The 15,202-nt window shown below is 34.2% G+C and overlaps 1 protein-coding gene and 1 long non-coding RNA gene across 2 annotated transcripts in view; both read right to left on the minus strand.

Annotated features, from left to right (window-relative positions):
• LOC309657870 overlaps positions 1 to 15,202 on the minus strand; it is an 849,451-nt gene that overhangs the window by 660,863 nt on the left and 173,386 nt on the right. The window lies entirely within an intron of this gene.
• The window catches only part of KCNN2 (potassium calcium-activated channel subfamily N member 2), a 324,148-nt gene that overhangs the window by 176,686 nt on the left and 132,260 nt on the right, over positions 1 to 15,202 (minus strand). The gene's annotated exons all lie outside the window — the stretch shown is intronic.

The raw sequence follows: 15,202 nt of genomic DNA on the forward strand, positions 1-15,202 counted from the left end.
AGGGAGAGTTTGCGTTTTCAGTGCCTTGGAGTAAATAATTCATTTTAAGATATCCTTTGGATATGAGTTAAACAATTTTAATTTTTTGTGCATGCAAGTAAACAGATCCAGAAGAAAAAAAGGGAGAGGGTTGCTTTTAGTCCCATAGAACTTGCGTTTCTCTGTAGTCTTGGTCAAAAATAGAATTTGAATGGCTAAAAACTGGAGACAGCATTTTATTTTTATATTCCATTATGATTTTTGGTAATTTAATAAAACTTGTTTAGAATTTTGATCATAAAATCTTTGTGGTAGCAGAGTAGATCTGCATGAATTGTGTGGTGAACATGACTATTAAAAACAATTCTAATGAGTAATTTGAAATTACAATGAAAGCTTCCAAATTAAAAAATTTTCACCTTCTGGTGTGAAACAAAATTCAACTAAAGCACAAAATCCATAATACATTCATTTTCACTTTATAACAAATTATACGAGCTTCTTCTCATTGTTACACATAGCTGACTAAGTGAAAAAGTTTGACTCATCCTTCCAAACCTAAATACATCAAATACATTTATCATGGTAAATTAATACTTCCATTAGCCTTTGGTAAATTTTGTTGAAAGACTACATCAATCCCCTCTCCAAATATCACAATAATTGTTACCAGCATGAAATTAGATATAAGGTTCTAAAGTTATTAAAATGTCATTTAAAAAAGTAATGACTGCAAAAAACAAAAAAAAAGTAATGGCTACATCTTCTATTGTCAAACTGACTTTCTCAAATAGCAAATTCAAAGCTTCAAAGAAGTTCCATAGATAAAATAACGGGGGAAAAATTATTGTATCTTTTGCCATGTATATCTCTATGCCTTAGTACCAGATTAGGTGCAGTGCCTTTAGTCATGTAGAAACAAAGAGTGTTTGCTGAGATTTATGACAGTGATGGAGTTACCACTGCTCACAGAGGGAGATCAGGGGAGGAAAGGGTGCACAAGGTAAGAAAGAAATGGAGGTTTGGCAAACAAAATGAGGAATTGTCAGAATACCAAAACTCAGATTACCAGTGCTTCCACCTAGACAGTGCCTTACAAAAGCTCATCAAATAATATAGTAATGTAAAACCCACTGTGATGGAGAAAGAGGAGAGCAAGTCAGTCAGATATTTATCATCTTTCTGTTTCAGGGAATTATCTGATCACACACATTCAAAAAATCTTCTTGCTAATAAATGTCTGTATTTGGAGAGTACAATATTCCACTATTAGTATGGTGATGAAAAGCGACAAGATGCCCCAACAACTTTGTTTTACTTTTAGCCTGAATCCTCATAACTTTATTGTTTGGGGCATTTTACACTATTGGGTTATGACAGGGGCACTTTTAAGAAGTTCTTCTTTTCATCAATCCTCTTTTCTTTATAAAATTAACAAATGGATTTTAAGCTTATATGTAAACTTTTCATATAGCATACCATAATTTTGCTTTTTTCCCCATATATAGGATTATAGATGGGACATGTAAAGTTAAGCAGTTAGAACAACAAAGACAATATTCTTCCATGTGGATAGTACTTAGCACATAGTAAATACTCATTTATATTTGTGAGAGTGAGGAGGGAAGGAGAGAGGGAGAGAATGACGAAAGATTGAAAGAAAGGTCACAATACAAGGGCCTGTAACCTCCAATAATAAGCTCTTGGAAAATTGCATTTGCTTCTCTTTCTGTCATTAAGATATATAAGTGCTGGAATTTCTCTAGTTTAACACCAGAGGTCATACTCATCCACAAAATACATTTCAAATACTATCAGTTAAATACCTTTATTTCCAGTGTCACATTCTTGTAAAAATTACCTGTTTTTTTTTTTCTTATGGATTAGAAAGATTGCTTTTCCACATTTGTTGTATTTCAAACTGTGGACAGGCACATACACATAACACCCCCAAAGCACCCCACAAACACTTAACAACAGTCTTGGAAGAATGGTTTTCCCAGACCACAGGGGCTTGGGAAAAAAGCTTTAGGTTGTTTGCACTCGATCCCTCACTTTATGCAGATTTATGTTATGCCAATGGTTTTTCTAAAAAATAATTCTCTTTTTCAAAGGAATTATTAGTCTGTGCTCTCTCTGTTCCTTAAAAATGCAGGACTCTTGAATTTGGATGTTTCTGATCTATCTGCAAAGGCAGTCAGAACAGCTGATGCAGGGGTCCAGGGCATGTTTCCCACACTGAGTGCTCTGAGGGATACTTTGACCTACACAGTAAATGTTTTTCTGGAATTTTCTTTTTTCTTTGCCTGGTTGAGTAAATTATTCGGTGGTGCCAACCACAGGGGTTGTGACAAGACACAGCCTCTCTGAACTCAGTTTGCTTAGCAGTCAGTGCAAATGGGGACTTGGGATAATGTCAGAGTCACTCCTTGCTTCCCGACATGTCTCATGAAAAACACTTCTTCTTAAACCACGTATTGTGGTCCTAACTTCATAAGAAATGTACATTTTAGAATATCATTGTTACACGTATTCTTTTGCTTCCACATTATTACTAGAAAGTATCAAGACCTGAATGAGCTTATTGATGATAGTCTTGTTAAGTAATACCACCATTATTCAAGGATTAATTATCCTGTTAGGGCCTATTCATTAACATCATTAAATTTTCCAAATTTGTTTTACCCTCATCCTTGCCTCCTACCATTTCTCAGCTAATTAGCATATCTATAAAAGTCTCAGTAGTGCCAGCAAAAAAAAAAAAAAAAAAAGATAGAACTTATACTAGTTTTGTTAGCAGAATTGAACTATGTTACACAATTAAATAGGTGAACAGGTTGAAATTATTGACTATAAGTCTTTTTAAAATAGTCTATGGATTACATAAAAAAATATCCCTTGGCAACTAGAAACACACATCTGAATCTAAATAGAAAGTCATAAAAGAGACTTAGTGGATAGCACATTCTAGTTTATAAAGCAGTTTCTCATGTGTTACTTTATTTGCATCTCTCAAGAACCCTTATGCAAGGTAGGGAAGTTTTTATGATCATCTCTACTTTACAGGTAAGGATAATCCTGAGATGTGGGCTACCCCAGGTCACACAGCTGGTGAGTAGCAAGAAAAAGCCAGACTTCAAGTACATTCTTCTGAGTCTGTCTGATAAGTCTGTTTAACACTCTTCTAGCCTTTCCTCCATAGCAGAAAAATTACCTATTGACTCTATCAACTCATACAGTCTGGTACTCCACTAATAGTCAAGGAATGGACAGCAGTGGCTTATCATTACCATTCACTGCCTTTGAATGACCTCATGAACATATCCTCGCTGGCTTGATTGGGATTCTGAGATTCTTAACTACTCCCCTTTCGTTAACTTCATTTGATCAACAGAATAATTCTTGAGGATCTAATACAAGTGTGGATGAAATGGCAGTGCTGTATGCATGCAGGTCCAAGGTGCCCAATTAAAAAGTATTTAAAAAATAAAGATTCTACTCTATTCAGACACAGTCTTCTGCTGACTTTGCTGGCAGCCGGGGCATTTCTCATTTTTGCCAATGTCCATAGTAAAAGCTGAAGGCCATTGAAGACTACTTATTAGCACTAACAGAGTCCATTTTGTCTTTTTATGTAATAAGTGAGAAGAAAGAGGCTCAAGCTCTTTGTCCTGTGGCTTAGAGGAACTCTCCTGCAGTCCTGCAGGGATCCAGCCTGGCTCTCGGCTCTTGTGCTCTGGCAGAGTTGTCTTCTCACTGCATCTCCCTTTGTGCCAAAGAGTGAGCAGGGAACCAGAGAAAGGAGGTGGGGCTCTATGCCACAGGCAGAGATAAACCAGTGTGTCTTACAGCAGGAGTCGAGAGTTATCAAAAGTGGGATCAAGGATATGCAAAACCATTCCTAAATATGGAGGTCAAAGCTTCCACTTGGTGATCCCCGAAGTTTCATGGTGGCTCAGTGCTCAAACATAATGATGCTACAAAAGTTCTCGAAGTTTGTTTTCCCTCTGAAATCCAATGTATTTTCCCATCATTATTTTCTCTTCTCTTACAGGATTAGGATCCATGATGAATTAGCTCTTTTTTCTCTTTTCCTGTTAATTTCATCCCCATATGTTATTCATCAACCCTCTATGTTTTCCTTTTTCTTTTCTACCTCTTGCCAAACAGGCTCAGGAAATCAATTAATCATCCTTTGTTTATCTTTATATTACTATTTCCCTTTCTGGAACTATTTGTAAATTCCTACTCCCAAATAATTGCTTTAGGGCAAGGAGAGAGCTGGTGCCCACTCATATATAGGTGAAAAGCGTGCTTTTCTAAGTAGAATTAAACATAATGTCATCAGCAACAGAACACTCTAAATGCTGATAAATTTTGAAGTTTCACATATTCATCCTCATCCAATAAGCCAGATTTTTCTTAAAAATGACTTTTATTCTGTGTTGTTGATGTTTTATTTTTTAGCTATAAATTTAGTAGCACTTTTTCTCTATTATTTCTATCCATATGCTACAAAATGACATACATGATACAATATAACAGAGAAAAACACAACAGATATATACTACACAAATATAATGACAAAACACACTATTTGACACAGTGTTTTACCCTTGTTCCTTAGAAGGAGTGCTTCTCAAAACTGTTTTAATTAGTCAAAACTACTGGCTATTTTTGTTCACAAGTCAAGTTCTCTTAACAAGGGGTATTTCTTGGCTCTTGTAACTGAAAATATCATAATTAGGGAAGACTTCAATGCTGTTTGTTTCAGAGGTTAAGACATCATCAGGGTTCCAGCAACTTTCTTGTCATTGCCCTCCTTCATATATGTTGGTCAGACTAATTTACCTTATGGTGGGAAAAATGCCTGTAGCAGTTCTAGGCTTCATATCCACAACCATGCTATCCAGAGGGAAGCAGATCACCCCTGTCCCAACATTCCAAAAACTCTCTTGACATATCTATTGAACTATCTCTATTCACCAATGACATGATTTTGTATTTAGAAAATCCTAAAGAATCCACTACAATATATTAGAACTAATAGACAAATACAGCAGATTTCTGGATACAAGATTAATATTTAAAATGTCAATTGTAACCCCAAAAAATGTCAATTGTATTTCCCTACACTAGCAATGAGCAATTTCAATATGAAATTAAAAAACAGTTTCATGTGCAATACAATAAAAAAAAGATTAAGAATATATCAACAGAAATGTGAAACTTATACACGAACTAAAAAATATTTTTGAAAGAAATTAAGGAAGACCTAAATAAATGGACATACATCCCATATTAATGAATCAGAAGATTTAATATGGTCAATACTCCCCAAATTGATCTATAGATTCTCTCAAATCTTTATCAAAATCCTAGATGATATTTTTGGAGAACTTGACAAACTGATCCTAAAATTCAAATGGAGATACAGGTAGCACAGAATAGTCAAAACAATCCTGTAAAAGAAGAACAAAGTTGAAGGACTCAAACTTGCTGAATAAAAACTTACTATAAAGCTATAGTAATCAAGATAATGTATAATGGAATAGGATAGATATATAGATTAATGGAACAGAATTGAGAGTCCAGAAATAAACCTTTACATTTACAGTCAATTGACTTTTGACAGGGTGCCAAGATAATTCAATGGGAACAAAGATAGTCTTTTCAACACATGATACTAGGAAAACTGTATATTCACATGTAAAAAGCAAACTTGGACTTCTTCCTTATACCATACATAACAATTAACTCAAGTGGATCAAAGACTTAAGTGTGAGAACAAAAACTATAAAACTCTGAAAAGAAAGCATATGGGTGAGTCACTATGATCTTGGGTTAAGTAATAGTTTCTTAGACATGACACTAAAAGCATAAGCTACAGAAGAAAAAAAATAGCTACATTGGATTTCATCAAAATTTTTTGCTTCATAGAACACCAAAAGGAGAGTAAAAAGACAATTTACAGAGTGGGAGCAAATATTTGCAAATCATAGATGTGTGGGACTTGTATCCAAAATATAAAGAACTCTTTCAACTCAATAATGAAAAGAATAAATAACCCAAAGGCAAAGTCTCTGAACAGACATTTCTCCAAAGAAGACATAATAGTGATAAATAAGCACATGAAAATAAATACACAACGTCATTAGTCACTAGGAAAATGTAAATCCAAACTACAATTAGATACCACTTCATAACCGCTAGGATGCCTTTAATCAGAAAGACATATAATAACAAGTGTTGAAGAGGACGTGGTGAAATTCGAACACTCATACACTGTTGGTGGGAATGTAAAGTGGTACAGCAGCTTTGGAAAACAGTTTGGAAGTGCCTTAAAATACTAAATGTAAAGTTACCATATTACCCAGCAATTCCACTCCTAGGTATATAGTCAAGAGAAATGAAAATATACATCTACACAAAAACTTGCACATGAATGTTTATAGCAGCATTATTTATAATAGCTAAAAATTGGAAAGAATTCAAATGTCTATCAACTGGTGAGTGTATAAATAAAATGTGGTATATTATTACAATGGAATATTATTCATCAGTAAAAAGAAATGAAGTACTGATACATGCTACAACATGGAGGAACCTTGAAATATGTGAAAGAAAACCAGTCACAAAAGACCACATGTTGTATGATTCTATCTATTGGAAATGTCCAGAATAGGCAAAGCTATAAACAAAAAGTAACATTAGTGGTTGTCTTATGCCGGGGGTGAGGAAGGGGCAGTAAATGGGGATTCATTATTAATGGATACAGTGTTTCTTACTGATGTGATAAAAATATTTTAAAATTAGATTGTGGTAATAGTCATATAACTCTGTGAAAATACTAAAAATCATTGATTTGTACACTTGGAATGGGTGAATTGTATAGTATATGAATTGTATCTCAAGAAAGTTGTTAAAAACTGATGAGAGAAATAAATCCCCAAACAAAACTGAATGCTAAAATGGAAGTATCAATTTAAGATGAATAGTGCCAAGGCAACATTACATAAAATTAGAGGAATAAATCTCCTAAGTGACATGAGTGACTATTATCTATGTATTTTAGGGAACCTGAGGATTCAAAATTTTTTTCTCTGAGCCTCTTTCTAAATGGCTTAAAAATCCTAACAGTATCATGATTCAATAAATACCCAAGAAGAATCTCAGGAGAAAAATGAGCTGTGGCATTATTATTTTAATTGTGGAATGCAGATTTCTCTTACATATAAGTAATAGATCAGGTATATGTTGTACTGAATTCTACAGTTAAAAATCACTGTCATCATATGATTCTAACAGACAGTGTAAAGGAACTAAGACTAAAGCATTCTCTGAAGATGACTCGTAATGGTTACTTGTGACCATTAATTAATTTCTCTGTAGTGTGTTAGCTCCATCACCCTTCAGTAGTTCAGACAAATACAGCATGATGGGACTAAAGCCTTTTTTAAGAGGTTATCTGGGACAATTTGGGAAGTATATGCTCTTAGTCTTGAGGGTTGGCAGCAAAAGTGCACTCTGCAACCAGCCCACAGCATGTGGTTCAGCTGTTTGAAGCAAATGGCTTAAAGGACTCAGCAGTCAGGAAGACATAGCACAAGGCAGACACTGTGTAGGTGGCAGGGGGTCTCATTTGATATTGACAAGTGACTGAAGCACCAGGATCAGACTTACTTCAATGCTCACTTTTAAAGAGAGACCAGGGGAGTCAGAGGCCCTCTTATGAAAGCTGAGCCAATGCACAAAGCTGTCTCATGAATGGTTGTCTAGGGGAGCTCAGAATTGGGTATTAAATCAGGAGAATGCAATATTCCTGACGATTTCCCATTCTTACATGAAGAACTAATTTCTTCATGGAGTTTCTTGTTTGTTTGTGTCTTTAGACAAGATAAAGGTCATGTTTTTGTTTAAATTTATTAAATACTTTGCTAAAACAGTTTCTTTTTTTCCCCCTTTATTTTGGTGGCCCCATAGATGATGGAAAAAAAGATGCAGAAAACAGAACACTTTGTTCTTGAAGATAAATTATATGAAGTGTACTAAGCCATTGAAATGAGATTAATCAAAAAGATTTTTCTAGGTTATTAAGTAGAGTTCCAAGATAAAGGACTCTTATATTTCCTGTTCTAGATTTTAGTATTTTGCTTATCCCAAGATCAGGACTTTGGAGAACAACAATTTTAAAAATGAGCTTTACCTACAGGTAGTAAATTCTGACATAATTGATGGGGTGCCACTTGCTACTTTAGCATGCCTGAGTGTTGACTTTTTTTAATTAGATCTCCACTCAGAGGGAGGGGTAGAGAAGTTAGTTTTGCTTGGATTCACTAAAACGGGGCAAGGAAGGGTCTTTCACTTCACTTTTGTCCCTCTCTTTAACAAGTAGCAAAGAAAATATCTTATGTTTGTATGTCTTAGACTTATAGTCCTTAGGAGGCCCTTATGATGTTTTCTTTTTCTCATTTTTTTTTCCCCTGAAGGGACTGTGGATTTTCCTAGGAAGCAGCCTTCATTCTCGAAGGTTTAAAGAGGATCATGGTCTCACAATCTTCAGGAGAAGTCAGAAAATGCGAGAAGGATGAAATCTTTCAGATAACTAACTAGAGAAACCTCAATTCCCAGCAGACTGGAAGAGGAAATTGGTAAGAAGAGGGAACATTAGTTCAAACTTAAACGTAGTAATGGATATGACACAGACTATGTCCTCAAGAAGCTAAAATGACAAGGTACTCTCTTTCTTTCTTGTTCAATTTCTAAAAACAAGGAAACTTGCTTCAAATAAATGTTCAGAAAAGCTTTCTAAACCTTCTTTACGTAGCTGACCTAACTAGTCTTTAAAAACACAACTCACTAGACGTAAGAAGAAAATAAAGGAGATATAGTTTTATGACCTTAAGATGGAGAAGGTTTTCCTAAACAATTGCCTAAACCCAACAGCCATAAAGGAAAAGACAACTGATTTTATCTTATAGCATTACAAGACATCCATAAGGACCAAAATCCAAAAGATGAGTGCCATATTTAACAGACAAAAGGTTAATATTGAGGAATATGTTTTTTAAAAAGGTCTAAGAATTTGATATGAGAAAAAGAAAAGAAAACTGGATGGAGAAATAATAAAAGGATATGAACAAGCAACTCAAAGAAGATGAAATGTGAATGGTCCAAGAAAGCAAAAAAGACCTCTGAATAATCAAGGAAATACAAATTGAAACAATTTGTATTTCCGTTAGACTGAATAATACTGTATAATGCATTGGCAAGGATGCAAGACACCAGCTTTTTCATACACCATAGATAGAAGTGTAAACTGGTAAAGCCTGTTTGAAACCAATTTGACAAGACCCCTCAAAATGTTAAATGAACAACATCTTTTCACTTAACAAGTCCACTAATAGGAATCTATTCTTTAAAAATATTCGCATGTGTGCACAAAGATATATTTACAGTGATGTACATTATAGGAAAACAAAACAGAAATAAATGCCCATCAAAAAAGCATCCTATCATAGTTTCATTTTTAAAGGATGAATAAGACCTATATGTAGAGGATGAATAAGACCTATAGAATTATCACCAGTACGCTTATCATTAAATCAAACAGAACAATTCATACAGTATGATCACAAATATAAAAATTTTATGCTTCTATCTGTATATAAATTCATAGGATGGAGACCATCAGGCTTGTGGTGGTAAGTGCGGAGGTGTACATGTGGCTGTGGGCATGAGGGCAGTTTTTAGGTGTTGCTTGCTGGGTGAATCTTAAACAATGAATACATTTCTGAAAATACAATAAAAAGAAAGAAAGGAAAATAAGCCCATATTGCTCAGGCATGTGAACCTATCCCTTCCCGATCTCTGACATGCCCACCACTGTATTTCCCCATATTGCAACAAATGATACCTCATCCCAATTAGTATCAGGTTCATGGGAGGTGTCCAGTAAGTGTTTGTTGAATTAATACTTAATTAAATTCATAAATTTAAAGTTGTTGCCTTAGGAAAAAAAAGTAAAACCTAGAGGCTATGCAAACATCCAAGAATCAAAGTCTTGTTTCTTTATTTACTGATGTATCAAGTGAACTACTGAACTTATAGATGTGAACTTAATTTTTGCTTTGCTTCGTTTTGCTTCATAGAAAGGAAACTTTACCGTGGTCTTTAATCAAGTTTGCTAAATGCTCTGCGTTGGTTGTCCATGAACTCCAGATGGCATTTTCCATCCCAGGGTTAATTAGGCCTCCACTGAGGTCTTTCTATGTCTCCAAAATGGAAATGGTTGTAATCATGTGGGCAACAACTGTGCCAGAATCAGATTCTAGCTATCAGATTTTTATAGGGTAAGAGCAAAACTAGAGATGAACCACAGATTGGGCCCAGTTTCACCAATGAGGTAGCTGCGTATTTACCTTTTTGGGGGTAAATGATCTTTTTGGCCTTCAGGAAAACTAAAATAACAATATCCTAAACTTTGCTACAAAAAGTTAATTCCACTTAACTCTCTGGAACTATTTCATCTATCACTGTTGAGGGGGAGATGGAGGTGGTCACGGTCATGTGGCAACAGAGGCTCTCTATAGGGTTAAAAATCTTCTGCCTTTATTTTATGTGAACAGCAAGTATTAAAAAATCATTTTTTTCTATAATCCATGCTAATTGAGAACTATGGGCAAAAAACCACACACCATTAGCTTTTCAAGAAATCAACAAAAATACAGAAATTCAATCAAGAAAGTCTTAAAGAAAATAAAATATAAAAGGTAAAACTGATAGTTCAGGAAGCTGAAAATAGTAAGGCCACATGCAAGTAATAAATAAACAACCTTTTCAAAACTATAATCATTGCAAATATAATGTTTCCGAATAATACCTGTGAGGAATTTTGTAATCCTTAATTAAATGTATTTTAGACTCATTTTTTTTACTCTTCTAACTTCATTTGCTCACAAGTATCTCCCGACATAATAGGACTTTGATTAAAGAAGTTTAAAACACACTCATAATGCAATTCCTACTCACATTTTCATCACCCCCTCCAGTGAATTTTGATATATGTATGTGTATATATATCATATATGAATATCATTGTTTATCACAATTTTTTGTAGTCTTCATCATTCCCTATCTCAACTGCTGTTTTGATTTAAACTCCCTTTAGTGGGGCATGCTCTCAAAATCCTTACAGGCCTGATATATCCTTTTATTTTCAGATGAATAAAATATCAGTATATTCTGGTTATAGGTTCTTAGAATGGAGTCATTTCCTCTAAGTAGCCGACATATGTTATTTCACTAAATTCTAGTTTCCAGCATTGCTATTGAGAATTCATATGCTAGTTTGTTTTCCTTTCTAATGAAAATAACCATTAGTCCCTTTATCTAGAATCTTGCAATACTTACTTATATTCTTAGAGTTCAGGAAATTTTGATGGGGTATATTTAGATGCATGTGTGTTTTCCCCACCATTAATTCTTCTACAGACTTGATGAGTCAGTCTAAAGGCTAACCATTCTCTAGCTCAGGGTATTTTTCTTCTATTATTTATTTTTTATTATTTATACTTCAACTGTTATGTTTCCTTTTTCTAGAATACTAATTAATAACATATTTTGTGTCCTGGATATGTCTTCCAAATCATTTATTTTTTTCACTCAGGGTTCCAATTTTTTTGTAATTTTGCCTGTGTTTTGAGATACAATTTCCATTTAATCTTCCAGGATGCTAGTGTGATACTCATCATACACATTCTTACTTTAAGTCACTTTATTAACTCATTAAGTTTTTAAAATCATGCTTTAAGTTTCAAACTCTCTCCTGGAGAGTTCTCATTATGCTTTTTAAGCTTTTTATTTTGAAATAATATTAGACTTATGAAAAATAGTATAGAGTTCTACCTACTCTTCATTTAGCTCCCCTTAATGTTAACATCTTATACAACAAATATGCTTATTAAAACTAGGAAGTTAACACTGATTAACTAAGCTAAGATCCTATTTAAGCATCATCAGTTTTTCTATAATTATCACTTTTTTTTTATGGTCCAGGAACCAATCCAGAAACTTTGTACCTGAGATTTCCTCCAAATCTTATCTGTCCTACTTATTTCAGTCACAGTTGAAAAAAGATGTATTCAGGTCACAAGTTTCCTTTTATTCATTTCTACTATGTACATTTATGCATTAATATTTTTAGAATTAGGGAAATATTAATTATTATATCTCAATACACATTGTAACCAAATACACATAACAAGTCAGTTATATGGCACTCTCTTACTAAGCAACCCATCTTTCCAGAATTTAGCCAAAGACTAGGAACAACCTACAGCCTTTAGGAGCCAAAATGAAAGCCTGTGCTGGTTATTCCTAAACAAGCCTTCAGATTTTCAGTAATCCTGATTGTCTGATTTCCATATAACAAAACTTTAAGACTAAGAAAAAAGATTTATTGAGTCTGATAAATTGAAAATAGCAAGAAATTGAGAGGTGGCAACTAATTGCTTGGGAAGCTACCTAATAGTCAATTTATAAACAAAACTTAACACACATTAAGAGGCAGACAACATAAGGACTCAAAAACCACAATATGGGGTAAGTGGTCTTCCATACTTGAATAATCCCTAGTGTCTTCCTTGAATCCAAAATAAGGCGAATATATGTTTTTTTAATTGAAGTATAACTGATTTATAATATTGTGTTAGTTGCAGGTATACAGCAAAATGATTCAGTTATGTATTTTTTTTCAGATTATTTTCCATTATAGGTTATTATAAGATATTGAATATAGTTCCCTGTGCTACACAGCAAACATCTGTTGCTTGATCTATTTTAAGTATAGTAGTTTGTATCTGTTAATCCCATATTCCTAACTTATCCCTCCTCCTCCCTTTCCCCTTTCCCCTTTGGTAACCACAACTTTGTTTTCTACATTTGTGAGTCAGTTTCTGTTCTGTATATAGATTCATTTGTATTATTTTTTAGATTCCACATATAAGTGATATCACATATTTATCTTTCTCGGTCTGACTTACTTCACTAACTATAATAAGCTCTAGGTCCATCCATGTTGCTGCAAATGGCAATATTTCTTTCTCTTTATGGCTGAGTAATATTGCACTGTATATATACACCACATCTCCTTTATCCATTCATCTGTTGATAGGTACTTGGGTTGTTTCCACGTCTTAGCTATTGTAAATAGTGCTGCTATGAACATTGGGGTGCATGTATCTTTTTAAATTAAAGTTTTCATCTTTTCTGAATATATGCCCAGGAGTGGGATTGCTGGATCATATGGTAGCTCTATTTTTAGATTTTAAAGAAACTGCATATTGTTTTCCATAGTGGCTACACCAATTTACATTCCTACCGAAAGTGTAGGAAGGTTCCCTTTTCTCCACATTCTCTCCAGTATTTATTATTTGTAGATTTTTTTTGATGATAGCCACTCTGACCAGTGTGAGGTGATACCTTGTTGTAGTTTTGATTTGCATTTCTCTAATAATTAGCAATGTCGATCATCTTTTCATGTGCCTGTTGGTCAACTGTATGTCTTCCTTGGAGAAATATCTATTTAGGTCTTCTGCACATTTTTTGATTAGGTTATTTTTTTCACTATTGAGTTGTATCAGCTGTTTGTATATTTTGGATATTAACCCCTTGTCGGTCGCACTGTTTGCAAATATTTTCTCCCATTCTGTATGTTGTCTTTTCATTTTGCTGACAGTTTCCTTTGCTGTGCAAAAGCTTTTAAGTTTGATTAGGTCCCATTTGTTTATTTTCGTTTTTATTTCTTTATTCTTCCGTTAGGAGACTCATCTAAGAAAACATTGCTATGACTTATCTCCGAGAATGTCCTGCCTATATTCTCTTCTAGTTTCATAGTGTCATGCCTTATATTAAGTCTTTAAACCATTTGAATTTATTTTTGTATATGGTGTTAGGGAATGTTCTAATTTCATTGATTTACATGTAGCTGTCCAGCTTTCTCAACATGATTTGTTGAAGACATTGTCTTTACTTCACTGTATACTCTTGCCTCCTTTGTTGTAGATTAATTGACCATAGATGTGTGGGCTTATTTCCAGGCTCTCTGTTCTGCTTTTTTTTTTTGTTAAATCAATCAGCTGCCACTGGATTTTTTTTTTTTTTTTAGATTCCATATATATGTGTTAGCATACGATATTTGTTTTTCTCTTTCTTACTTACTTCACTCTGAATGACAGTCACTAGGTCCATCCACCTCACTACAAATAACTTAGTTTCGTTCATTTTTATGGCTGAGTAATATTCCATTGTATATATGTGCCACATCTTCTTTATACATACATCTGTTCATGGACACTTAGGTTGCTTCCATATCCTGGCTATTGTAAATAGAGCTGAAATGGACAGTTTGGTACATTACTCTTTTTGAATTATGGTTTTCTCAGGGTATATACCCAGGAGTGGGATCGCTGGGTCGTATGGTAGGATTTTTTTAGTTTTTTAAGGAACCTCCATACTGTTCTCCATAGTGGCTGTATCAATTTACATTCCCACCAACAGTGCAAGAGTGTTCCCTTTTCTCCACACCCTCTCCAGCATTTATTGTTTGTGGATTTTTTGATGATGGCCATTCTAACTGGTGTGAGATCATATCTCATTGTAGTTTTGATTTGCATTTCTCTAATGATTACTGATGCTGAGCATTCTTTCACGTGTTTGTTGGCAATCTGTATATCTTCTTTGGAGAAATGTCGATTTAGGTCTTCTGCATATTTTTGGACTGGGTTTTTTTTTTTTTTGATATTGAGCTGCATGAGCTGCTTGTAAATTTTGGACATTAATCCTTTGTCAGTTGCTTCATTTGCAAATATTTTCTCCCATTCTGAGGGCTGTCTTTTCATCTTCTTTATGGTTTGCTTTGCTGTGAAAAAGCTTTTAAGTTTCATTAGGTCCCATTTGTTTATTTTTGTTGTTATTTGCATTTCTCTAGGAGGTGGGTCAAAAAGGATCTTGCTGTGATTTATGTCATAGAGTGTTCTGCCTATGTTTTCCTCTAAGAGTTTGATGGTGCCTGGCCTTACATATAGGTCTTTAATCCATTTTGAGTTTATTTTTGTGTATGGTGTTAGGGAGTGTTCTAATTTCATTCTTTTACTTGTAGCTGTCCAGTTTTCCCAGCACCACTTATTGAAGAGGCTGTCTTTTCTCCATTGTATATTCTTGC

Source organism: Balaenoptera physalus (assembly GCF_965194825.1).
Source record: "Balaenoptera physalus genome assembly, chromosome: 3".
Classification (NCBI taxonomy): domain Eukaryota; kingdom Metazoa; phylum Chordata; class Mammalia; order Artiodactyla; family Balaenopteridae; genus Balaenoptera; species Balaenoptera physalus.